Raw genomic sequence first — 24,679 nt, forward strand, 5'->3', positions numbered from 1 at the left:
AATATATAATAAAATGATTATACAACTCACCATAATGTAGAATCAGTGGGCGTGTTAAGCTTGTTTTCCTGAAACTGGATGGTCCCACCTGAGCGTGATGGGAGAAAGTGACAGATCAATAGGTATTAGATACTCATAAGCACAGCGCAACCTAGATCCCTCACATGCATGGTTCACAACAGGGTGCATTCTCCTATGAGAATCTAATGCTGCTGCTCATCTGAGAAGGTGGAGCTCAAGCGGGAATGTGAGCAAAGGGGAGTGGCTGTAAATACAGACGAAGCTTCCCTCACTCCCTCACTCGACACCACTCACCTCCTGCTGTGTGGCTCCCTACGGCTCCATGGCTCAGGGGTTGGGGACCCCTGCTCAAGTGCATCCAAAGCGACCCTTCCCACACCAGTCTTCATAGTGGTCAAGGGCAGCAACCACTTAGCTCCCAAGGCATGTGCCTCAGCTGGCATTTCGTCACAATCAACAGTAAGTGGTAGCTTGAGTCACTGTGAGGTCACTTCCTGGAAATCACCAGCATCCCATTTCCCACTGGCAAAGAGCTCAGCACTGCCCCCTGGGAAACCAAACCTATGCACAAATCCCATCTGTGTGGGTTTATCTCCTGGGACCCTTCCTAACATATTAGTCAGAGTCCAATCAGGAAGCATAAACCACTCAAAAGTTGAAAGTGGTAAAATTTAATACGGAGAATTATTCATTATAACAGGTGAACAGCATAATGAGAGACAGGCTAGCACAAAGTAAAGAGAACTCTAGAGAATACAGGACTAGCCCAGGCCAGGCATGGTGGCTCATGCCTGAAATTCCAGCAATTTGAGAAGCTAATGCAGGAGGATTGCTTAAGGCCAGGAGCTAGAGACCGGTCTGGACAGCACAGTGAGAACCTGTCTCTATCCAAAAGAAGAAAACAGTTAGCTGGGAGTGGTGGTGCACACTTGTAGTCCCAGCTACTCGGAATGCTGAAGTTTGAGCCTGGGAGGTCAAGGCTGCAGCGAGGCATGATTATGCCACTACAGTCCAGCCTGGTGACAGAGCAAGACCCTGTCTCAAAGAACAAAACAACAACAACCATTTACAGACAGAAAAGAGGTAGAGCTAATAAGCTAAGGAAAGCTGTTGAAATGTGACAAGTAAAGTAATATGAGGTCTTTTATCTATTTAAAATAATCAAACAAAAAATGACTTACTAAATTATAATACCCTGTGCTGGCAAAGGTGCAGTGAAATGGGCACTTTCTTATACTATGAGGGGTGTTTACATTGTGTATAAGCCTTCCCGGGTAAAGCTTGTCAATTTTTTAAAATAATGGAGACAGGGTCTCACCATACTGCCATACTGCCTCCTCCAACTCTTGGCCTCAAGCAATCCTCCTCTCTTAGCCTCCCAAAGTGCTAAGAGTATAGCTGGGAGGCACCCAAAACCCTGTCAATTTACATCAAGGGTAATGAGAATGTCCATTCACCATGACTCACAGTAATCTTACTTCTGGGGAGACAATTCAATCTAAACAAAAGGTCATCTGTACACACACAGTAAAAATCTGGGAGTAACTGAAGACAGAGTTGGTAAGTGAAATAAGAAACAGTTCTAAGAAATTAAACTATGGTATCAATAGGCACCTGGTATAAAAGGTCAGTTGATGTTAGCTGCTACTTTTTTGTTGTTTTGAGACAGGGTCTCACTCTGTCACCCAGGCTGGAGTGCAGAGGCCTGATCATGACTCACTGCAGTCTCAGCCTCCCTGGGCTTGAGTGATCCTCCCACCTCAGCCTCCCAAGTAGCTGGGACTACAGGAACGTGCCACCACACTAGGCTAATTCATGTATTTTTCTGTAGGGATGGTGACTCCCCCTTTGTTTCCAAGGCCTATCGCAAACTCTTGGCCTCAAGCCATCCTCCTACCTCAGCCTCCCAAAGTGTTGCGATTACCAGTGTGAGCCACCACACCTGGCCAGCTGCTACTTTTAGAAATATTATTATTATTCTTCCACTCCATTAAAAATTATTATTTTCAAGGCTATGCAACAGTATGTATCTTACAGCGTAATTGTAAAAACATAAACAGTTGCCGTCCCTCAGTATACAGAATTAGTTACAGCCCCCCATCTCTGCATATACCAAAATCCATGCTTACTCACGTTTCGCTGTCACTCCTCTGGAATCCACGTATACGAAAATACCAAATATTAGTTGGGCATAGTGGCAAGCACCTGTAGTCTCAGCCACGTGGGAGGTTGAGATGGGAGGATCGCTTCAGCCTGGAAGGTTGAGGCTGCAGTCAGCTGCGATAGCACTACTACCCTCCAGCCTCGGACAACAGAGGGAGACCCTGTCTCAGAAAAAAGAAAACAAAATAAAACAGGTTAGAAATTGTAATGAGGTCTGTTGGGCAAAATTCCATATAAGCAAAGTATAAATTAATGAAGCAAATCGTGATAAATTAGTACGATTGACTTTCTGGAGTTTCTGACAATAAAAGTAAGGAAAATGCAGAACACAAAGACAGAGAATAAAAAGAGAAATTAGGAAAGCATTCTACGTGTTTAATAGGAAGACACTGACTGTGTTCGTGCAGCGGCAGTATGTCATGACATGACATACTTTGGAGAGAAGTTAACAGATGAGGAAGTTGATAAAAATCATCAGAGCAGCAAAATACTGGTAGCGACACTCAAGGAAACCACGAAATTTCCATAACTTATGTCAGCAAAGTGGGAATATTGTACAGTGTGTGTTGAAGTTCCTATACAACATTGTTTATCTGCCGTTTGTTTGTTTGTAAGGAATGTATATACTAAAAGTTCTTCTTGCTGTCAAAAGAATATGTGTGAATAAGTCATTTTAACTTATTCTTCTGTTTTTCTTTTATCTTCCTGCCATCATCCCACAGCCTTACTTTAGAAATTTTTTCTTTAGAAAATTGAACAAGTGCTCCTTGTGGTGGCACATACCTCGAGGATGGGAGGCAGGGGTGGAAGGGTCACTTGAGGCCATTAGTTTGACAGCAGCCTGGCCAACAAAGTGAGACCCCATGTCTGCAAAACAATTTAAAAATTAGCCAAGTATCATCATGTATACCTACAGTCCCAGCTAACTCAACTTACGGAGAAAGTTCAGGGCCTGGAGAGAAGGCTGGGCGGCAGGAGCTGGGTCTAAAGAGGCCATTGTAACGATGGAGCTGTGCCTGTGGAGGCTGTTGTGAGGCAGTAGGCTCATCTGCGGAGACTGCCGTGAGGTAGGGTATGGGCCTCAATAGGCCATTGTGAGTCATGAGCTTGGTCTGTAGAGGCTGACTGGAGAGAGTTCTGGGCCTGGCGAGGCTGCCGGGAGGTAGGAGCTGGGCCAAAAGATTTAAGCACATTTACGTTGATTAGGCACTTCATTTCCATTATTACACTGGAATATATAATAAAATAATTACAGAACTCACCATAATGTAGAATCAGTGGGCGTGTTAAGCTTGTTTTCCTGAAACTGGATGGTCCCACCTGAGCGTGATGGGAGAAAGTGACAGATCAATAGGTATTAGATTCTCATAAGAACAGCGCAACCTAGATCCCTCACATGCACGGTTCACAACAGGGTGCGTTCTCCTATGAGAATCTAATGCTGCTGCTCATCTGAGAAGGTGGAGCTCAGGCGGGAATGTGAGCAAAGGGGAGTGGCTGTAAATACAGACGAAGCTTCCCTCACTCCCTCACTCGACACCACTCACCTGCTGTGTGGCTCCTTACGGCTCCATGGCTCAGGGGTTGGGGACCCCTGCTCAAGTGCATCCAAAGCGACCCTTCCCACACCAGTCTTCATAGTAGTCAAGGGCAGCAACGAATTAGCTCCCAAGGCATATGCATCAGCTGGCATTTCGTCACAATCAACAGTAAGTGGTAGCTTGAGTCATTGTGAGGTCACTTCCTGGAAATCACCCTAAACCTGCGCCCTGACCCTAAAACCCCAACCCTGGGCCCTGACCCTAAAACCCTAACACTGGGCCCTGACACTAATAACCTAACACTGGGCCCTGGCCCTGAGCCTAAAACCCCAAACCAGGGTCCCGGCCCTGACCTTAAACAACCCTAAAACTGGGCCCCGGCACTGAACCTAAAACAACCCTAACACTGGGCCCCGGACCTGACCCTAAAACAACCCTAACCCTGGGCCCCGGACCTGACCCTGAAACAAGCCTAAACCTGGGCCCTGGCCCTGAACCTAAAACAATCCTAACCCTGGGCCCTGGCCCTTTCCCTAAAACAACCCTAAACCTGGGCCTTGGCCCTGATCCTAAAACAACCCTAACCCTGGGCCCTGGCCATGACCCTAAAACAACCCTAACCCTGGGCCCTGGCCATGACCCTAAAACAACCCTAACCCTGGGCCCTGGCCCTGACCCTAAAACAACCCTAACCCTGGGCCCTGGCCCTGACCCTAAAACAACCCTAAACCTGGGCCCTGGCCCTGACCCTAAAACCACCCTAAACCTGGGCCCTGGCCCTGACCGTAAAACAAGCCTAACACTGGGCCCTGACCCTGACCCTAAAACAACCCTAACCCTGGGCCCTGGCCCTGAACCTAAAACAACCCTAACCCTGGGCCCTGTCCCTGATCCTAAAACAAGCATGACCCTGGGCCCTGACCCTTACCCTTAAACAACCCTAACCCTGGGCCCTGGCCCTGACCCTAAAAAAAGCTGCACCCTGGGCCCTGGCCCTGACCCTAAAACAACCCTAACCCAGTGCCCTGGCCCTGACCCTAAAACAACCCTAACCCTGGGCCTTGGCCCTGACCCTAAAACAAACCCACCCCTGGGCCCTCACCCTAAAACAACCCTAACCCTGGACCATGACCCTGAAACAAACCTAACACTGGGCCCTGACCATAAAACAACCCTAACCCTGAGCCCTGACCCTAAAACAACCCTAACCCTGGGCCCTGATCCTAAAACAAGCCTAACCATGGGCCCTGACCCTGACCCAAAACAAGCCTAACCCTGGGCCCTGGCCCTTTACCTAAAACAAACCTAACCATGAGCCTTGGCCCTGACCCTAAAACAAGCCTAAATCTGGGCCCTGGCCCTGACCCTACAACAACCCTAAACCTGGGCCCTGGCCCTGACCCTAAAAGAACCCTAAACCTGGGCCCTGGCCCTGACCCTAAAACAACCCTAACACTGGGCCCTGGCCCTGACCCTAAAACAAGCCTAACGCTGGGCCCTAGCCCTGACCCTCAAACAACCCTAACCCTGGGCCCTGGCCCTGACCCTAAAACAAACCAAACCCAGGGCCCTCACCCTAAAACAAACCTAACCCTGGGCCCTGACCCTAAAACAACCCTAACCCTGGGACCTGACCCTAAAACAACCCTATCCCTGGGCCCTGATCCTAAAACAAGCCTAACCCTGGGCCGCGACCCTAAAAAATCCCTAACCCGGGCCCTGGCACTAAAACAAGCCTAGCTCTGGGCCCTGGCCCTGACCCTAAAACAAGCCTAACCCTGGGCCGTGGCCGTGACCCTAAAACAAGCCTAACCCTGGGCCCTGACCCTGACCCTAAAACAAGCCTAACCCTGGGCCCTGGCCCTGACCCTAAAACAAGCCTAACCCTGCGCCCTGGCCCTGACCCTAAAACAACCCTAACCCTGGGCCCTGTCCCTGACCCTAAAACAAGCCTAACACTGGGCCCTGGCCCTGATCCTAAAACAAGCCTAACCCTGGGCCCTGGCGCTGACCCTAAAACAAGCCTAACCCTGGGCCCTGGCCCTGACCCTAAAACAACCCTAACCCTGGGCCCTGGCCCTGACCGTAAAACAACCCTAACCTTGGGACCTGGCCCTGACCTAAAACAACCCTAACCCTGGGACCTGGCCCGGACTCTAAAACAACCCTAAACCAGGGCCCTGGCCTTGACCCTAAAACAACCCTAAACCTGGGCCCTGGCCCTGACCCTAAAATAAGCCTAACCCTGGGCCCTGGCCCGGACCCTAAAACAACCATAACCCTGGGCCCTGGCCCTGACCCTAAAACAAGCCTAAACCTGGGCCCTGGCCCTGACCCTAAAACAACCCTAAACCTAGGCCGTGGCCCTGACCCTAAAACAAGCCTAACCCTGGGCCCTCACCCTGACACTAAAACAACCCAAACACTCGGACCTGGCCTTAACCCTGACCCTAAAACAACCCTAACACTGGGCCCGCTGCGACCCTAAAACAAGCCTAACCCTGGGCCCTGGCCCTGACCCTAAAACAAGCCTAACCCTGGGCCCAGGTCCTGACACTAAAACAAGCCTAACCCTGGGCCCTGGCCCTGACCCTATAACAACCCTAACCCAGGGCCCTGACCCTGACCCTAAAACAACCCTAACCCTGGGCCATGGCCTTAAACCTAAAACAACCCTAACCATGGGCCCTGGCCCTGACCCTAAAACAACCCTAACCCTGGGCCCTGGCCCTGACCCTAAAACAACCCTAACCTTGGGCCCTGGCCCTGACCCTAAAACAACCCTAACCCTGTGACCTGGCCCTGACCTAAAACAACCCTAACACTGGGCCCTGGCCCTGACCAAAAACAAGCCTAACCCTGGGACCTGGCCCTGACCCTAAAACAAACCTAACCCAGGGCCTTGGCACTAAAACAAGCCTAACCCTGGGCGCAGGTCCTCACCCTAAAACAACCCTAACACTGGGCCCTGGCCCTGACCCTAAAACAACCCTAACCCTTGGCACTGACCCTAAAACAACCCTATCCCTGGGCCCTGATCCTAAAACAACCCTAACCCTGGGCCGCGACCCTAAAAAAACCCTAACCCTGGGACCTGGCACTAAAACAAGCCTAACCCTGGGCCCTGGCCCTGACCCTAAAACAAGCCTAACCCTGGGCCGTGGCCCTGACCCTAAAACAAGCCTAACCTTGGGCCCTGACCCTGAACCTAAAACAAGCCTAACCCTGGGCCCTGGCCCTGACCCTAAAACAAGCCTAACCCTGGTCCCTGGCACTGACCCTAAAACAACCCTAACCCTGGGCCCTGGCCCTGACCCTAAAACAAGCCTAACCCTGGGCCCAGGCCCTGACCCTAAAACAAGCCTAACCCTGGGCCCTGGCCCTGACCGTAAAACAACCCTAACCCTGGGCCCTGGCCCTGACCCTAAAACAACCCTAACCTTGGGACCTGGCCCTGACCTAAAACAACCCTAACCCTGGGCCCTGGCCCTGACTCTAAAACAACCCTAACCCTGGGACCTGGCACTAAAACAAGACTAAACCTGGGCCCAGGTCCTGACCCTAAAACCACCCTAAACCTGGGCCCTGGCCCTGACCCTAAAACAACCCTAAACCAGGGCCCTGGCCTTGACCCTAAAACAACAGTAACCCTGGGCCCTGGCCCTGACCCTAAAACAAGCCTAACCCTGGGCTCTGGCCCTGACCCTAAAACAACCATAACCCTGGGCCCTGGCCCTGACCGTAAAACAAGCCTAAACCTGAGCCTTGGCCCTGACCCTGAAACAACCCTACACCTGGGCCCTGGCCGTGACCCTAAAACAAGCCTAACCCTGGGCCCTCACTCTGACCCTAAAACAACCCTAACCCTGGGACCTGGCCTTAACCCTGACCCTAATACAACCCTAACACTGGGCCCTCGCTCTGACCCTAAAACAAGCCTAACCCTGGGCCCAGGTCCTGACGCTAAAACAATCCTAAACCTGGGCCATGGCCCTGACCCTATAACAAACCTAACCCTGGGCCCTGGCCCTGACCCTAAAACAACCCTAACCCTGGGCCCTGGCCTGAACCTAAAACAACCCTAACACTGGGCCCTGGCCCTGATCTTAAAACAAGCCTAACACTGAGCCCTGGCCCTGACCCTGAAACAACCCTAACCCAGGGCCCTGGCCCTGACCCTAAAACAAACCTAACCCTGGGCCCTGGCCCGGACCCTAAAACAAAACCAACCATGGGCACTCACCCTAAAACAACCCTAACCCAGGGCCCTGACCCTAAAAGAACCCTAATGCTGGGACCTGGTCGTGACCCTAAAACAAGACTAAACCTGGGCCCTGGCCCTGACCCTAAAACAACCCTAACACTGGGCCCTGGCCCTGACCTTAAAACACGCCTAACATTGGGCCCTGGCCCTGACCCTAAAACACGCCTGACCCTGGGCCCTGGCCCTCACCCTAAAACAACCCTAACCCTGGGCCCTGTCCCTGACCCTAAAACAACCCTAAACCTGGGCCCTGGCCCTGACCCTAAAACAACCCTAACCCTGGGCCCTGGCACTAAACCAAGCCTAACACTGGGCCCAGGTCCTGACCCTAAAACAACCCTAACCCAGGGCCCTGGCCCTGACCTTAAAACAAGCATAACCCTGGACCCTGGCCCAGAACCTAAAACAACCCTAACCCTGGGCCCTGACACTGACCCTAAAACATCCCTAACCCTGGGCTCTGGCCCTGACCCTAAAACAACCCTAACCCTGGACCCTGGCCCTGACCCTAAAACAACCCTAACCCTGGGCCCTGGCCCTGACCTAAAACAACCCTAAACCTGGGCCCTGGTCCTGACCCTAAAACAACCCTAACCCTGGGCCCTGGCACTGAAACAACCCTAACCCTGGGCCCACGACCTGACTCTAAAACAACCCTAACCCTGGGTCCTGGCCCTGACCCTAAAACAACCCTAACCCTGGCCCCTGGCCCTGACCCTAAAACAACCCTAACCCTGGGCCTTACCCCTGACCCTAAAACAAGCGTAACCCTGGGCCCTGGACCTGACCCTACAACAACCCTAACCTTGGGCCTTTTCCCTGACCCTAAAACAAGCCTAACACTGGGCCCTGGCCCTGACCCTAAAACAAGCTTTACCCAGGGCCCTGGCCCTGACCCTAAAACAAGCCTAACCCTGGGCCCTGGCCCAGACCCTAAAACAACCCTAACCCTTGGCCCTGGCCCTGACCCTAAAATAACCCTAACCCTGGGCCCTGGCCCTGAAACTAAAACAACCCTAAACTTGGGACATTGCCCTGAACTAAAACAACCCTAATCCTGGGCCCTGGCCTTGACCTAAAACAATCCGAAACCTGGGCCCTGGCCCTGACTCTAAGACAACCCTAACCCTGGGCCCTGGAACTAAAACAAGCCTAAACCTGGGCCCAGGTCCTGACCCTAAAACCACCCTAACCCTGGGCCCTGGCCCTGACCCTAAAACAACCCTAACCCTGGGCCCTGGCCCTGACCCTAAAACAAGCCTAACCCTGGGCCCTGGCCCTGATCCTGAAACAACCCTAACCCTGGGCCCTGGCCCTGACCCTAAAACTAACCTAACCCTGGGCCCTGGCCCTGACCCTAAAACAAAAACAACCATGTGCACTCACCCTAAAACAACCCTAACCCAGGGCCCTGACCCTAAAAGAACTCTAACCCTGGGACCTGGCCGTGACCCTAAAACAAGCCTAAACCTCGGCCCTGGCCCTGACCCTAAAAAAACCCTAACCCTGGGCCCTGGCCATGACCCTAAAACAACCCTAATCTTGGGCCCTGGCCCTGACCTAAAACAACCCTAAACCTGGGACCTGACCCTGACCCTAAAACAACCCTAACCCTGGGCCCTGGCATTAAAACCACCCTAACACTGGGCCCAGGTCCTGACCCTAAAACAACCCTAACCCTGGGCCCTGGCCCTGACACTAAAAAAAGTCTAAACCTGGGCCCTGACCCTGACCTAAAACAACCCTAACCCTGGGCCCTGGCCCTGACCCTAAAACAACCCTAACCCTGGGCCCTGGCACTAAAACAACCCTAACCCTGGGCCCAGGACCTGACCCTAAAACAACCCTAACCCTGGGTCCAGGCTCTGACCCTAAAACAACCCTAACCCTGGGCCCTGGCCCTGACCCTTAAACAACCCTAACCCTGGGACCTAGCCCTGACCCTAAAACAAGCCTAACCCTGGGCCCTGGCCCTGACCCTAAAACAACCCTAACCCTGGGCCTTTTCCCTGACCCTAAAACAAGCCTAACCCTGGGCCCTGGCCCTGACCCTAAAACAAGCCTTACCCTGGGCCCTGGCCCTGACACTAAAATAAGCCTAACCCTGGGCCGTAGCCCAGACCCTAAAACAACCCTAACCTTTGGCCCTGGCCCTGATCGTAAAACATCCCTAAACCTGGCCACTGGCCCTGAACTAAAACAACCATAATCCGGGGCCCTGGCCCTGACCTAAAAGAACACTAACCCTGGGCCCTGGCCCTGACCATAAAACAACCCTAACCCTGTGCCCTGGCACCAAAACAAGCCTAAACCTGGGCCCAGGTCCTGACCCTAAAACAACCCTAATCCTGGGCCCTGGCCCTAACCCTAAAAGAACCCTAACCCTGGGCCCTGGCCCTGACCCAAAAACAACCCTAACCCTGGGCCCTGGCCCAGACCCTAAAACAACCCTAACCCTCGGCCCTGGCCCTGACCCTAAAACAAGCCTAACCCTGTGCCCTGGCCCTGACCCTAAAACAAGCCTAACCCTGGGCCCTGGGCATGACCCTGAAACAACCCTAACCCTCGGCCCTGGCCCTGACCCTAAAACAAACCCAACCCTGGGCCCTCACCGTAAAACAACCCTAACCCTGGGCCCTGACCCTAAAACAAACCTAACCCTGCGCCCTGACCCTAAAACAACCCTAACCCTGGGCCCTGACCCTAAAACAACCTTAACACTGGGACCTGATACAAAAACAAGCCTAACCCTGGGCCCCAACCCTTAAAAAACCCTAACCCTGGGCCATGGCACTAAAACAAGCCTAACCCTGGGCCCAGGTCCTGACCCTAAAACAACCCTAACACTGGGCCCAGGCCCTGACCCTAAAACAACCCTAACCCTGGGCCCTGGCCGTGACTCTAAAACAAGCCTAACCCTGGGCCCTGGTCCTGACACTGAAACAACCCTAATCCTGGACCCTGGCCCTGACCCTAAAACAACCCTAAACCTGGGCCCTGGCCCTGACCCTAAAACAACCATAACCCTGGGCCCTGGCCCTGACCCTAAAACAACCCTAACCCTGGGCCCTGGCCCTGAACCTAAAACAACCCTAACCCAGGGCCCTGGCCCTGACCCTAAAACAACCCTAACCCTGGGACCTGGCCCTGACCCTAAAACAACCCTAACCCTGTGACCTGGCCCTGACCTAAAACAACCCTAACACTGGGCCCTGGCCCTGACCAAAAACAAGCCTAACCCTGACACCTGGCCCTGACCCTAAAACAAACCTAACCCAGGGCCCTGGCACTAAAACAAGCCTAACCCTGGGCCCAGGTCCTCACCCTAAAACAACCCTAACCCTGGGCTCTGGCCTTGACCCTAAAACAACCCTAACCATGGGCCCTGGCCCTGACCCTGAAACAACCCTAAACCTGGGCCCTGGCCCTGACCCTAAATCAACCGTAAACCTGGGCCCTGGCCCTGACCCTAAAACAAGCCTATCCCTGGGCCCTGTCCCTGACCCTAAAACAAGCCTAACCCTGGGCCCTGGCCCTGACCCTAAAACAACCGTAACCCTGGGCCCTGGCCCTGACCCTAAAACAACCCTAACCCTGGCCCCTGGCCCTGACCCTAAAACGAGCCTAACCCTAGGCACTGGCACTGAACCTGAAACAAGCCTAACCCTGGGCCCTGGCCCTGACCCTGAAACAAGCCTAACCCTGGGCCCTGGCCCTGACCCTAAAACAACCCTAACCCTGGGCCCTTGCCGTGACCCTAAAACAAGCCTAACGCTGGGCCCTGGCGCTGACCCTAAAACAAGCCTAACCCTGGGCCCTGGAACTGACCCTAAAACAAGAATACCCCAGGGCCCTGGCCCTGACCCTAAAACAAGCCTAACCCTGGGCCCTGGCCCTGAGCATAAAACAAGCCTAACCCTCGAACCTGGCCCTGAACCTAAAACAACCCTAACGCTGGGCCTTGGCCCTGACCCTAAAACAACCCTAACCCTGGGCCCTGACCCTGACCCTAAAACAACCCTAACCCTGGGCCCTGACCCTGACCCTAAAACAACCCTAACCCTGGGCCCTGGCACTAAAACAAGCGTAACACTGGGCCCAGGTCCTGACCCTAAAACAACCCTAACCCTGGCCCCTGGCCCTGACCCTAAAACAACCCTAACCCTGGGCCTTACCCCAGACCCTAAAACAAGCCTAACCCTGGGCCCTGGACCTGACCCTAAAACAACCCTAACCTTGGGCCTTTTCCCTGACCCTAAAACAAGCCTAACACTGGGCCCTGGCCCTGACACTAAAACAAGCCTTACCCAGGGCCCTGGCCCTGACCCTAAAACAAGCCTAACCCTGGGGCCTGGCCCAGACCCTAAAACAACCCTAACCCTTGGCCCTGGCCCTGACCCTAAAACAACCGTAACCCTTGGCCCTGGCCCTGACCCTGAAACAAACCCAACCCTGGGCCCTCACCGTAAAACAACCCTAACCCTGGGCCCTGACCCTAAAACAAACCTAACCCTGCGCCCTGACCCAAAAACAACCCTAACCCAGGGCCCTGACCCTAAAACAACCTTAACACTGGGACCTGATCCAAAAACAAGCCTAACCCTGGGCCCCAACCCTTAAAAAACCCTAACCCTGGGCCATGGCACTAAAACAAGCCTAACCCTGGGCCCAGGTCCTGACCCTAAAACAACCCTAACACTGGGCCCTGGCCCTGACCCTAAAACAACCCTAACCCTGGGCCCTGGCCGTGACTCTAAAACAAGCCTAACCCTAGGCCCTGGTCCTGACACTGAAACAACCCTAACCCTGGACCCTGGCCCTGAACCTAAAACAACCCTAAACCTGGGCACTGGCCCTGACCCTAAAACAACCATAACCCTGGGCCCTGGCCCTGACCCTAAAACAACCCTAACCCTGGGCCCTGGCCCTGAACCTAAAACAACCCTAACCCAGGGCCCTGGCCCTGACCCTAAAACAACCCTAACCCTGGGACCTGGCCCTGACCCTAAAACAACCCTAAACCTGTGACATGGCCCTGACCTAAAACAACCCTAACACTGGGCCCTGGCCCTGACCAAAAACAACCCTAACCCTGAGACCTGGCCCTGACCCTAAAACAAACCTAACCCAGGGCCCTGGCACTAAAACAAGCCTAACCCTGGGCCCTGTCCCTGACCCTAAAACAAGCCTAACCCTGGGCCCTGGCCCTGACCCTAAAACAACCGTAACCCTGGGCCCTGGCCCTGACCCTAAAACAACCCTAACCCTGGCCCCTGGCCCTGACCCTAAAACGAGCCTAACCCTAGGCACTGGCATTGAACCTGAAACAAGCCTAACCCTGGGCCCTGGCCCTGACCCTGAAACAAGCCTAACCCTGGGCCCTGGCCCTGACCCTAAAACAACCCTAACCCTGGGCCCTTGCCCTGACCCTAAAACAAGCCTAACCCTGGGACCTGGCCCTGACCCTAGAACAAACCTAACCCAGGGCCCTGGCACTAAAACAAGCCTAACCGTGGGCCCAGATCCTCCCCCTAAAACAACCCTAACACTGGGACCTGGCCCTGATCCTAAAACAACCCTAACCCTGGGCCCTGGCCCTAACCCTAAAACAACCCTAACCTGGGCCCTGGCACCGACCCTAAAACAACCCTAACCCTGGGCCCTGGCCCTGACCCTAAAACAACCCTAACCCCGGGCCCTGGCCCTGACTCTAAAACAACCCTAAACCTGGACCCTGGCCCTGACGTAAAACAACCCTAATGCTGGGCCCTGGCCCTGACCTAAAACAACCCTGACCCTGGACCCAGGCCCTGACCCTAAAACAACCCTAACCCTGGGCCCTGGCACTAAAACAACCCTAACCCTGGGCCCTGGCCCTGACTCTAAAATAAGCCTAACCCTGGGCCCTGGTCCAGACCCTAAAACAAGCCTAACCCTGGGCCCTGGCCCTGACCCTAAAACAACCCTAACCCTGGGCCCTGGCCCTGACCCTAAAACAAGCCTAACACTGGGCCCTGGCCCTGACCCTAAAACAAGCCTAACCCTGGGCCCTGGCCCTGACCCTAAAACAAGCCTAACCCTGGGCCCAGGTCATGACCCTAAAACAACCCTAACCCTGGGCACTGACCCTAAAACAACCCTAGCCCTCGGTACTGACCCTAAAATAACCATAACCCTGGGCCCTGGCCCTAAAACAACCGTAACCCTGGGCCCAGGCCCTGACCCTAAAACAACCCTAACCCTGGGCCCTGGCCCTGACCCTAAAACAACCCTAACCCTGGGCCCTGGCCCTGACCCTAAAACAAGCCTAACCCTGGGCCCTGGCCCTGAGCCTAAAACAAGCCTAACCCTCGAACATGGCGCTGAACCTAAAACAACCCTAATGCTGGGCCTTGGCCCTGACCCTAAAACAACCCTAACCCTGGGCCCTGACCCTGACCCTAAAACAACCCTAACCCTGGGCCCTGGCCCTGACCCTAAAACAAGCCTAACCCTGGGCCCTGGCCCTCACCCTAAAACAACCCTAATCCTGGGCCCTGGCCCTGACCCTAAAACAACCCAAACCCTAGGCCCTGGCCCTGAACCTAAAACAACCCTAACCCTAGGCCCTGGAGCTGACCCTAAAACAACCCTAACCCTGGGCCCTGGCCCTGACCCTAAAACAACCCGAACCCTGGGCCCTGGCACTAAAACAAGCCTAACCTTGGGCCCAGGTCCTGACCCTAAAACAAACCTAACACTGGGCCCTGGCCCTGACCCTAAAACAACCCTAACACTGGGCCCTGGCCTTGACCCTAAAACAACCCTAACCCTGGGCCCTGGCCCTGACCCTAAAACAACCCTAACACTGGGCCCTGGCCCTGACCCTAAAACAACCCTAAACCTAGGCCCTGGCCCTGACCCTAAAACAAGCCTAACCCTGGGCCCTGGCCCTCACCCTAAAACAAGCCTAACCCTGGGCCCTGGCCCTAACCCTAAATCAACCCTACCACTGGGCCCTGGCCCTGACCCTAAAACAAGCCTAACCCTGGGCCCTGGCCCTGACCCTAAAACAAGCCTAACCCTGGGCCCTGGCCCTTACCCTAAAACAAGCCTAACCCTGGGCCCTGGCCCTGACCCTAAAACAACCCTAACCCTGGACCCTGGCCCTGACCCTAAAACAAGCCTAACACTGGGCCCTGGCCCTGACCCTAAAACAACCCTAACCCTGGGCCCTGGCCCTGACCCTAAAACAAGCCTAACCCTGGGCCCAGGTCATGACCCTAAAACAACCCTAACCCTGGGCACTGACCCTAAAACAACCCTAACCCTCGGCACTGACCCTAAAATAACCATAACCCTGGGCCCTGGCCAGGACCCTACAACAAACCTAACCCTGGGCTCTGGGCCTGACACTGCAACAACCCTAACCCTGGACCATGGCCCTGACCCTAAAACAACCCTAAACCTGGGCCCTGGCCCTGAACCTAAAACAACCCTAACCCAGGACCTTGGACATGACCCTAAAACAACCCTAACCCTGAGCCCTGGCCCTGACCCTAAAACAACCCTAACCCTGTGCCCTGGCCCTGACCCTAAAACAACCCTAAACCTGGGCCCTCACCCTGAACTTAAAACAACCCTAACCCTGTACCCTGTCCCTGACCCTAAAACATCCCTAACCCTGGGCCCTGGCCCTGACCCTAAAACAAGCCTAACCCTGGGCCCTGGCCCTGAGCCTAAAACAAGCCTAACACTCGAACCTGGCGCTGAACCTAAAACAACCCTAACGCTGGGCCTTGGCCCTGACCCTAAAACAACCCTAACCCTGGGCCCTGACCCTGACCCTAAAACAACCCTAACCCTGGGCCCTGGCCCTGACCCTAAAACAAGCCTAACACTGGGCCCTGGCCCTGAACCTAAAACAAGCCTAACCCTGGGCCCTGGCCCTGACCCTAAAACAAGCCTAACCCTGGGCCCAGGTCATGACCCTAAAACAACCCTAACCCTGGGCACTGACCCTAAAACAACCCTACCCCTCGGCACTGACCCTAAAATAACCATAATCCTGGGCCCTGGCCCTGACCCTAAAACAACCGTAACCCTGGGCCCTGGCCCTGAACCTAAAACAACACTAACCCTGGGCCCTGGCCCTGAACCCAAAACAACCCTAACCCAGGGCCTTGGACATGACCCTAAAACAACCCTAACTATGAGCCCTGGCCCTGACCCTAAAACAACCCTAACCCTTTGCCCTGGCCCTGACCCTAAAACAACCCTAAACCTGGGCCCTGACCCTGAACTTAAAACAACCCTAACCCTGGGCCCTCGCCCTGACCCTAAAACATCCATAAACCTGGGCCCTGGCCCTGACCCTAAAACAAGCCTAACCCTGGGCCCTGGCCCTGAGCCTAAAACAAGCCTAACCCTCGAACCTGGCGCTGAACCTAAAACAACCCTAATGCTGGGCCTTGGCCCTGACCCTAAAACAACCCTAACCCTGGGCCCTGACCCTGACCCTAAAACAACCCTAACCCTGGGCCCTGGCCCTGACCCTAAAACAAGCCTAACCCTGGGCCCTGGCCCTGAACCTAAAACAAGCCTAACCCTGGGCCCTGGCCCTGACCCTAAAACAACCCTAACCCTGGGCCCTGGCCCTGACCCTAAAACAACCCTAATCCTGGACCCTGGCCCTGACCTAAAACAACCCTAAACCTGGGACCTGACCCTGACCCTAAAACAACCCTAACCCTGGGCCCTGGCACTAAAACAAGCGTAACACTGGGCCCAGGTCCTGACCCTAAAACAAGCCTAACCCTGGGCCCTGGCCCTGACACTAAAACAAGCCTAACCCTGGACCCTGGCCCTGACCCTGAAACAACCCTAACACTGGGCCCTGGCCCTGACCCTAAAAGATCCCTAACCCTGGGCCCTGGCCCTGACCCTAAAACAACCCTAACCCAGGGCCCTGGCCCTGACCCTAAAACAACCCTAACCCTGGGCCCTGGCCCTGACCCTAAAACAACCCTAACCCCGGGCCCTGGCCCTGACCCTAAAACAACCCTAACCCTGGGCCCTGGTCCTGACCCTAAAACAAGCCTAACCCTGGGCCCTGGCCCTGACCCTAAAACAAGCCTAACCCTGGGCCCTGGCCCTGACCCTAAAACAAGCCTAACCCTGGGCCCAGGTCATGACCCTAAAACAACCCTAACCCTGGGCACTGACCCTAAAACAACCCTAACCCTCGGCACTGACCCTAAAATAACCATAACCCTGGGCCCTGGCCCAGACCCTAAAACAACCCTAACCCTGGGCCCTGGCCCTGACCCTAAAACAACCCTAACCCTGGCCCCTGGCCCTGACCCTAAAACAAGCCTAACCCTAGGCACTGGCACTGACCCTAAAACAAGCCTAACCCTGGGCCCTGGCCCTGACCCTGAAACAAGCCTAACCCTGGGCACAGGCCCTGACCCTAAAACAACCCTAACCCTGGGCCCTTGCCCTGACCCTAAAACAAGCCTAACGCTGGGCCCTGGTGCTGACCCTAAAACAAACCTAACCCTGGGCCCTGGCCCTGACCCTAAAACAAGCCTAACCCTGGGCCCAGGTCATGACGCTAAAACAACCCTAACCCTGGGCACTGACCCTAAAACAACCCTAACCCTCGGCACTGACCCTAAAATAACCATAACCCTGGGCCCTGGCCCTGACCCTAAAACAACCCTAAACCTGGGCCCTGACCCTGAACTTAAAATAACCCTAACCCTGGGCCCTGTCCCTGACCCTAAAACATCCCTAACCCTGGGCCCTTGCCCTGACCCTAAAACAAGCCTAACGCTGGGCCCTGGCGCTGACCCTAAAACAACCCTAACCCTGGGCCCTGGAACTGACCCCAAAGCAAGAATACCCCTGGGCCCTGGCCCTGACCCTAAAACAACCCTAACCCTGGGCCCTGGCCCTGACCCTAAAACAACCCTAACCCTGGGACCTGACCGTGACCCTAAAACAAGCCTAAACCTGGACCCTGGCCCTGACCCTAAAACAACACTAACCCTGGGCCCTGGCACTAAAACAAGCCTAACACTGGGCCCAGGTCCTGACCATATAACAACCCTAACCCTGGGCCCTGGCCCTGACCCTAAAACAACCTTAAATCTGAGCCCTGGCCCTGACCCTAAAACAACCCTAACCCTGGGCCCTGGCCCTGACCCTAAAACAAGCCTAACCCTGGGCCGTGGCCCTGAGCCTAAAACAACCCTAACCCACGAACCTGGCGCTGAACCTAAAACAACCCTAACGCTGGGCCTTGGCCCTGACCCTAAAACAACCCTAACCCTGGGCCCTGACCCTGACCCTAAAACAACCCTAACCCTGGGCCCTTGCCCTGACCCTAAAACAAGCCTAACACTGGGCCCTGGCCCTGACCCTAAAACAAGCCTAACACTGGGCCCTGGCCCTGACCCTAAAACAAGCCTAACCCTGGGCCCTGACCCTGAACTTAAAACAACCCTAACCTTGGGCCCTGGCCCTGACCCTAAAACATCCCTAACCCTGGGCCCTGGCCCTGACCCTAAAACAAGCCTCACCCTGGGCCCTGGCCCTGAGCCTAAAACAAGCCTAACCCTCGAACCTGGCGCTGAACCTAAAACAACCCTAACGCTGGGCCTTGGCCCTGACCCTAAAACAACCCTAACCCTGGGCCCTGGCCCTGACCCTAAAACAACCCTAAACCTGGGACCTGACCGTGACCCTAAAACAAGCATAACCCTGGGCCCTGGCCCTGACCCTAAAACAACCCTAACCCTGGCTCCTGGCCCTGACCCTAAAACAAGCCTAACCCTGGGCCCAGGTCATGACCCTAAAACAACCCTAACCCTGGGCACTGACCCTAAAACAACCCTAACCCTCGGCACTGACCCTAAAATAACCATAACCGTGGGCCCTGGCCCTGACCCTAAAACAACCCTAACCCTGGGCCCTGGCCCTGAACCTAAAACAACCCTAACCCAGGGCCTTGGACATGACCCTAAAACAACCCTAACCCTGAGCCCTGGCCCTGACCCTAAAACAACCCTAACCCTGTACCCTGGCCCTGACCCTAAAACAACCCTAAACCTGGGCCCTGACCATGAACTTAAAACAACCCTAACCCTGGGCCCTGTCCCTGACCCTAAAACACCCCTAACCCTCGGCCCTGGCCCTGACCCTAAAACAAGCCTAACCCTGGGCCCTGGCCCTGAGCCTAAAACAAGCCTAACCCTCGAACCTGGCGCTGAACCTAAAACAACCCTAACGCTGGGCCTTGGCCCTGACCTAAAACAACCCTAACCTGGGCCCTGACCCTGACCCTAAAACAACCCTAACCCCGGGCCCTGGCACTAAAACAAGCGTAACACTGGGCCCAGGTCCTGACCCTAAAACAACCCTAACCCTGGGCCCTGGCCCTGACCCTAAAACAACCCTAACCCTGGGCCCTGGCCCTGACCCTAAAACAACCCTAACCCCGGGCACTGGCCCTGACCCTAAAACAACCCTAACCCCGGGCCCTGACCCTAAAACAACCCTAACCCTGGGCCCTGACCCTGAAACAACCCTAACCCAGGGCCCTGACCCTGAAACAACCCTAACCCTGGGCCCTGACCCTGAAAAAACCCTAACCCTGGGCCCTGACCCTGAAACTACCCTAACCCTGGGCCCTGGCCCTGAGCCTAAAACCCTAACCCTGGGCCCTGGCCCTTACCCTAAAACCCTAACCCTGGGCCCTGGCCCTGATCCTAAAACCCTAACCGTGGGTCCTGACCCTAAAACAACCCTACCCTGTGCCTTGACCCTAAAACAACCCCAACCCTGGGCCCTGACCCTAAAACAACCCTAACACTGGGCCCTTACCCTAAAACAACCCTAACCCTGGGCCCTAACCCTAAAACAACACTAACCCTGGGCCCTGACCCTAAAACAACCCTAACCCTGGGCCCTGACCCTTAAACAACCCTAACCCTGGGCCCTGACCCTAAAACAACCCTAACCCTGGGCCCTGACCCTAAAACAACCCTAACTCTGGGCCCTGACATTAAAACAACCCTAACCCTGGGCCCTGGCCCAAATTGTAATGAGGTCTGTTGGGCAAAATTCCATATAAGCAAAGTATAAATTAATAAAGCAAATCGTGATAAATTAGTACGATTGACTTTCTGGAGTTTCTGACAATAAAAGTAAGGAAAATGCAGAACACAAAGACAGAGAGTAAAAAGAGAAATTAGGAAAGCATTCTACATGTTTAATAGGAAGACACTGGCCGTGTTCGTGCAGCGGCAGTATGTCGTGACATGACATACCTTGGAGAGAAGTTAACAGATGAGGAAGTTGATAAAAATCGTCAGAGAAGCAAAATACTGGTAGCGACACTCAAGGAAACCACGAAATTTCCATAACTTATGTCAGCAAAGTGGGAATATTGTACAGTGTGTGTTGAAGTTCCTATACAACATTGTTTATCTGCCGTTTGTTTGTTTGTAAGGAATGTATATACTAAAAGTTCTTCTTGCTGTCAAAAGAATATGTGTGAATAAGTCATTTTAACTTATTCTTCTGTTTTTCTTTTATCTTCCTGCCATCATCCCACAGCCTTACTTTAGAAATTTTTTCTTTAGAAAATTGAACAAGTGCCCCTTGTGGTGGCACATACCTCGAGGATGGGAGGCAGGGGTGGAAGGGTCACTTGAGGCCATTAGTTTGACAGCAGCCTGGCCAACAAAGTGAGACCCCATGTCTGCAAAACAATTTAAAAATTAGCCAAGTATCATCATGTATACCTACAGTCCCAGCTACCTCAACTTACGGAGAAAGTTCAGGGCCTGGAGAGAAGGCTGGGAGGCAGGAGCTGGGTCTAAAGAGGCCATTGTAACGATGGAGCTGTGCCTGTGGAGGCTGTTGTGAGGCAGTAGGCTCATCTGCGGAGACTGCCGTGAGGTAGGGTATGGGCCTCAATAGGCCATTGTGAGTCATGAGCTTGGTCTGTAGAGGCTGACTGGAGAGAGTTCTGGGCCTGGCGAGGCTGCCGGGAGGTAGGAGCTGGGCCAAAAGATTTAAGCACATTTACGTTGATTAGGCACTTCATTTCCATTATTACACTGGAATATATAATAAAATAATTATAGAACTCACCATAATGTAGAATCAGTGGGTGTGTTAAGCTTGTTTTCCTGAAACTGGATGGTCCCACCTGAGCGTGATGGGAGAAAGTGACAGATCAATAGGTATTAGATTCTCATAAGCACAGCGCAACCTAGATCCCTCACATGCACGGTTCACAACAGGGTGTGTTCTCCTATGAGAATCTAATGCTGCTGCTCATCTGAGAAGGTGGAGCTCAGGCGGGAATGTGAGCAAAGGGGAGTGGCTGTAAATACAGACGAAGCTTCCCTCACTCCCTCACTCGACACCACACACCTGCTGTGTGGCTCCTTACGGCTCCATGGCTCAGGGGTTGGGGACCGCTGCTCAAGTGCATCCAAAGCGACCCTTCCCACACCAGTCTTCATAGTAGTCAAGGGCAGCAACCACTTAGCTCCCAAGGCATGTGCCTCAGCTGGCATTTCATCACAATCAACAGTAAGTGGTAGCTTGAGTCACTGTGAGGTCACTTCCTGGAAATCACCCTAACCCTGGGCCCTGACCCTAAAACCCTAACCCTGGGCCCTGACCCTAAAAACCTAACCCTGGGCCCAGGCCCTGACCCAAAAACCCTAACCCTGGGCCCTGGCCCTGACCCTAAAACCCTAACCCTGGGCCCTGGCCCTGACCCTAAAACCCTAACCCTGGGCCCTGACCCTAAAAGAACCCTAAACCTGGGCCCTGGCCCTGACCCTAAAACAACCCTAATCCTGGGACCTGGCCATGACCCTAAAACAACCCTAACCCTGGGCCCTGGCCCCGACCCTAAAACAACCCTAAACCTGGGCCCTGGCCCTGAGCCTAAAACCCTAACCCTGGACCCTGGACCAGTGCCTAAAAACCTAACCCTGGGCCCTGACCCTGACCCTAAAACAACCCTAACCCTAGGCCGTGGCCCTGACCCTAAAACAAGCCTAACCCTGGGCCCTGGCCCTGACCCTAAAACAAGCCTAACCCTGGGCCCTGGCCCTGACCCTAAAACAAACCCAACCCTGGGCCCTCACCCCAAAACAACCCTAATCTTGGTCCCTGACCCTAAAACAACCCTAACCCTGGGCCCTGGCCCAAATTGTAATGAGGTCTGTTGGGCAAAATTCCATATAAGCATAGTATAAATTAATAAAGCAAATCGTGATAAATTAGTACGATTGACTTTCTGGAGTTTCTGACAATAAAAGTAAGGAAAATGCAGAACACAAAGACAGAGAGTAAAAAGAGAAATTAGGAAAGCATTCTACATGTTTAATAGGAAGACACTGGCCGTGTTCATGCAGCGGCAGTATGTCGTGACATGACATACTTTGGAGAGAAGTTAACAGATGAGGAAGTTGATAAAAATCGTCAGAGGAGCAAAATACTAGTAGCGACACTCAAGGAAACCACGAAATTTCCATAACTTATGTCAGCAAAGTGGGAATATTGTACAGTGTGTGTTGAAGTTCCTATACAACATTGTTTATCTGCCGTTTGTTTGTTTGTAAGGAATGTATATACTAACAGTTCTTCTTGCTGTCAAAAGAATATGTGTGAATAAGTCATTTTAACTTATTCTTCTGTTTTTCTTTTATCTTCCTGCCATCATCCCACAGCCTTACTTTAGAAATTTTTTCTTTAGAAAATTGAACAAGTGCTCCTTGTGGTGGCACATACCTCGAGGATGGGAGGCAGGGGTGGAAGGGTCACTTGAGGCCATTAGTTTGACACCAGCCTGGCCAACAAAGTGAGACCCCATGTCTGCAAAACAATTTAAAAATTAGCCAAGTATCATCATGTATACCTACAGTCCCAGCTACCTCAACTTACGGAGAAAGTTCAGGGCCTGGAGAGAAGGCTGGGAGGCAGGAGCTGGGTCTAAAGAGGCCATTGTAAAGATGGAGCTGTGCCTGTGGAGGCTGTTGTGAGGCAGTAGGCTCATCTGCGGAGACTGCCGTGAGGTAGGGTATGGGCCTAAATAGGCCATTGTGAGTCATGAGCTTGGTCTGTAGAGGCTGACTGGAGAGAGTTCTGGGCCTGGCGAGGCTGCCAGGAGGTAGGAGCTGGGCCAAAAGATTTAAGCACATTTACGTTGATTAGGCACTTCATTTCCATTATTACACTGGAATATATAATAAAATAATTATAGAACTCACCATAATGTAGATTCAGTGGGCGTGTTAAGCTTGTTTTCCTGAAACTGGATGGTCCCACCTGAGCGTGATGGGAGAAAGTGACAGATCAATAGGTATTAGATTCTCATAAGAACAGTGCAACCTAGATCCCTCACATGCACGGCTCACAACAAGGTGCGTTCTCCTATGAGAATCTAATGCTGCTGCTCATCTGAGAAGGTGGAGCTCAGGCGGGAATGTGAGCAAAGGGGAGTGGCTGTAAATACAGACGAAGCTTCCCTCACTCCCTCACTCGACACCACTCTCCTGCTGTGTGGCTCCTTACGGCTCCATGGCTCAGGGGTTGGGGACCCCTGCTCAAGTGCATCCAAAGCGACCCTTCCCACACCAGTCTTCATAGTGGTCAAGTGCAGCAACCCCTTAGCTCCCAAGGCGTGTGCCTCAGCTGGCATTTCATCACAATCAACAGTAAGTGGTAGCTTGAGTCGTTGTGAGGTCACTTCCTGGAAATCACCCTAACCCTGGGCCCCGGGCCCTGACCCTAAAACCCTAACCCTGGGCCCCGGGCCCTGACCCTGAAGCCCTAACCCTGGGCCCCGGGCCCTGACCCTGAAGCCCAAACCCTGGGCCCCGGGCCCTGACCCTGAAGCCCAAACCCTGGGCCCCGGCCCTGACCCTGAAGCCCTAACCCTGGGCCCCAGGCCCTGACCCTGAAGCCCTAACACTGGGCCCCGGGCCCTGACCCTGAAGCCCTAACCCTGGGCCTCGGGCCCTGACCCTGAAGCCCTAACCCTGGGCCCCGGGCCCTGGCCTTGAAGCCCCAACCCTGGGCCCCGGGCCCTGTCCCTAAAGCCCTAACCCTTGGCCCCAGGCCCTGACCCTAAAGCCGTAACCCTGGGCCCCGGGCCCTGACCCTAAATCCCTAACCCTGGGCCCCGGGCCCTGGCCCTAAAGCCCTAACCCTGGGTCCTGGGCCCTGACACTAAAACCCTAACGCTGGGCCCTGGGCCCTGACCCTAAAACCCTAACCCTGGGCCCTGACCCTAAAACCCTAACCCTTCACCCTTACCCTAAAACCCTAACCCTAACCCTAGTGAGCCTAGACCACACATTGCACTCCAGCCTGGGTGACAGAGCATGACTCTGTCTCAAAAAAAAAAAAAAGAAAAAAAGACAGAGAAAAGGAAGCCAACAAGACACCATTAGGCAACCCATTGTCAGGTTATGGGAGTTTGAAAAGGAAAGTAGAGAAAGGAGAAGAAAGCTTATTTAAAGAATGGCTGAAGACTGCCTAAATCATGGGAAAGATTTAGACATCTAAATCCATAAAGCTTAAAGATTCCTGAAGAGGTTCAAACCAAATAGATACTCACCAAGTCACAATATAATCAAATAGTCAAAAGTTAAAGAAACTTTGCAGGTCAGGACAG

General features: G+C 53.8%; 1 long non-coding RNA gene across 11 annotated transcripts in view; it reads right to left on the reverse strand.

Moving 5' to 3' along the window:
- Nucleotides 1-24,679, reverse strand: part of LOC129523742 (uncharacterized) — a 45,319-nt gene that overhangs the window by 11,645 nt on the left and 8,995 nt on the right. For 10 of the 11 annotated variants that reach the window (XR_010134568.1, XR_010134569.1, XR_010134562.1 and 7 more), the window contains one exon: nt 23,271-23,328. This is a non-coding gene — a long non-coding RNA (uncharacterized lncRNA). Of the gene's footprint in view, nt 1-30; nt 89-2,154; nt 2,346-3,120; nt 3,354-3,446; nt 3,593-23,270; nt 23,329-24,679 lie in introns of those variants that run through there. The other variant, XR_010134559.1, reaches the window with a different exon arrangement.

Source organism: Gorilla gorilla, chromosome 6 (assembly GCF_029281585.2).
Source record: "Gorilla gorilla gorilla isolate KB3781 chromosome 6, NHGRI_mGorGor1-v2.1_pri, whole genome shotgun sequence".
NCBI lineage: Eukaryota > Metazoa > Chordata > Mammalia > Primates > Hominidae > Gorilla > Gorilla gorilla.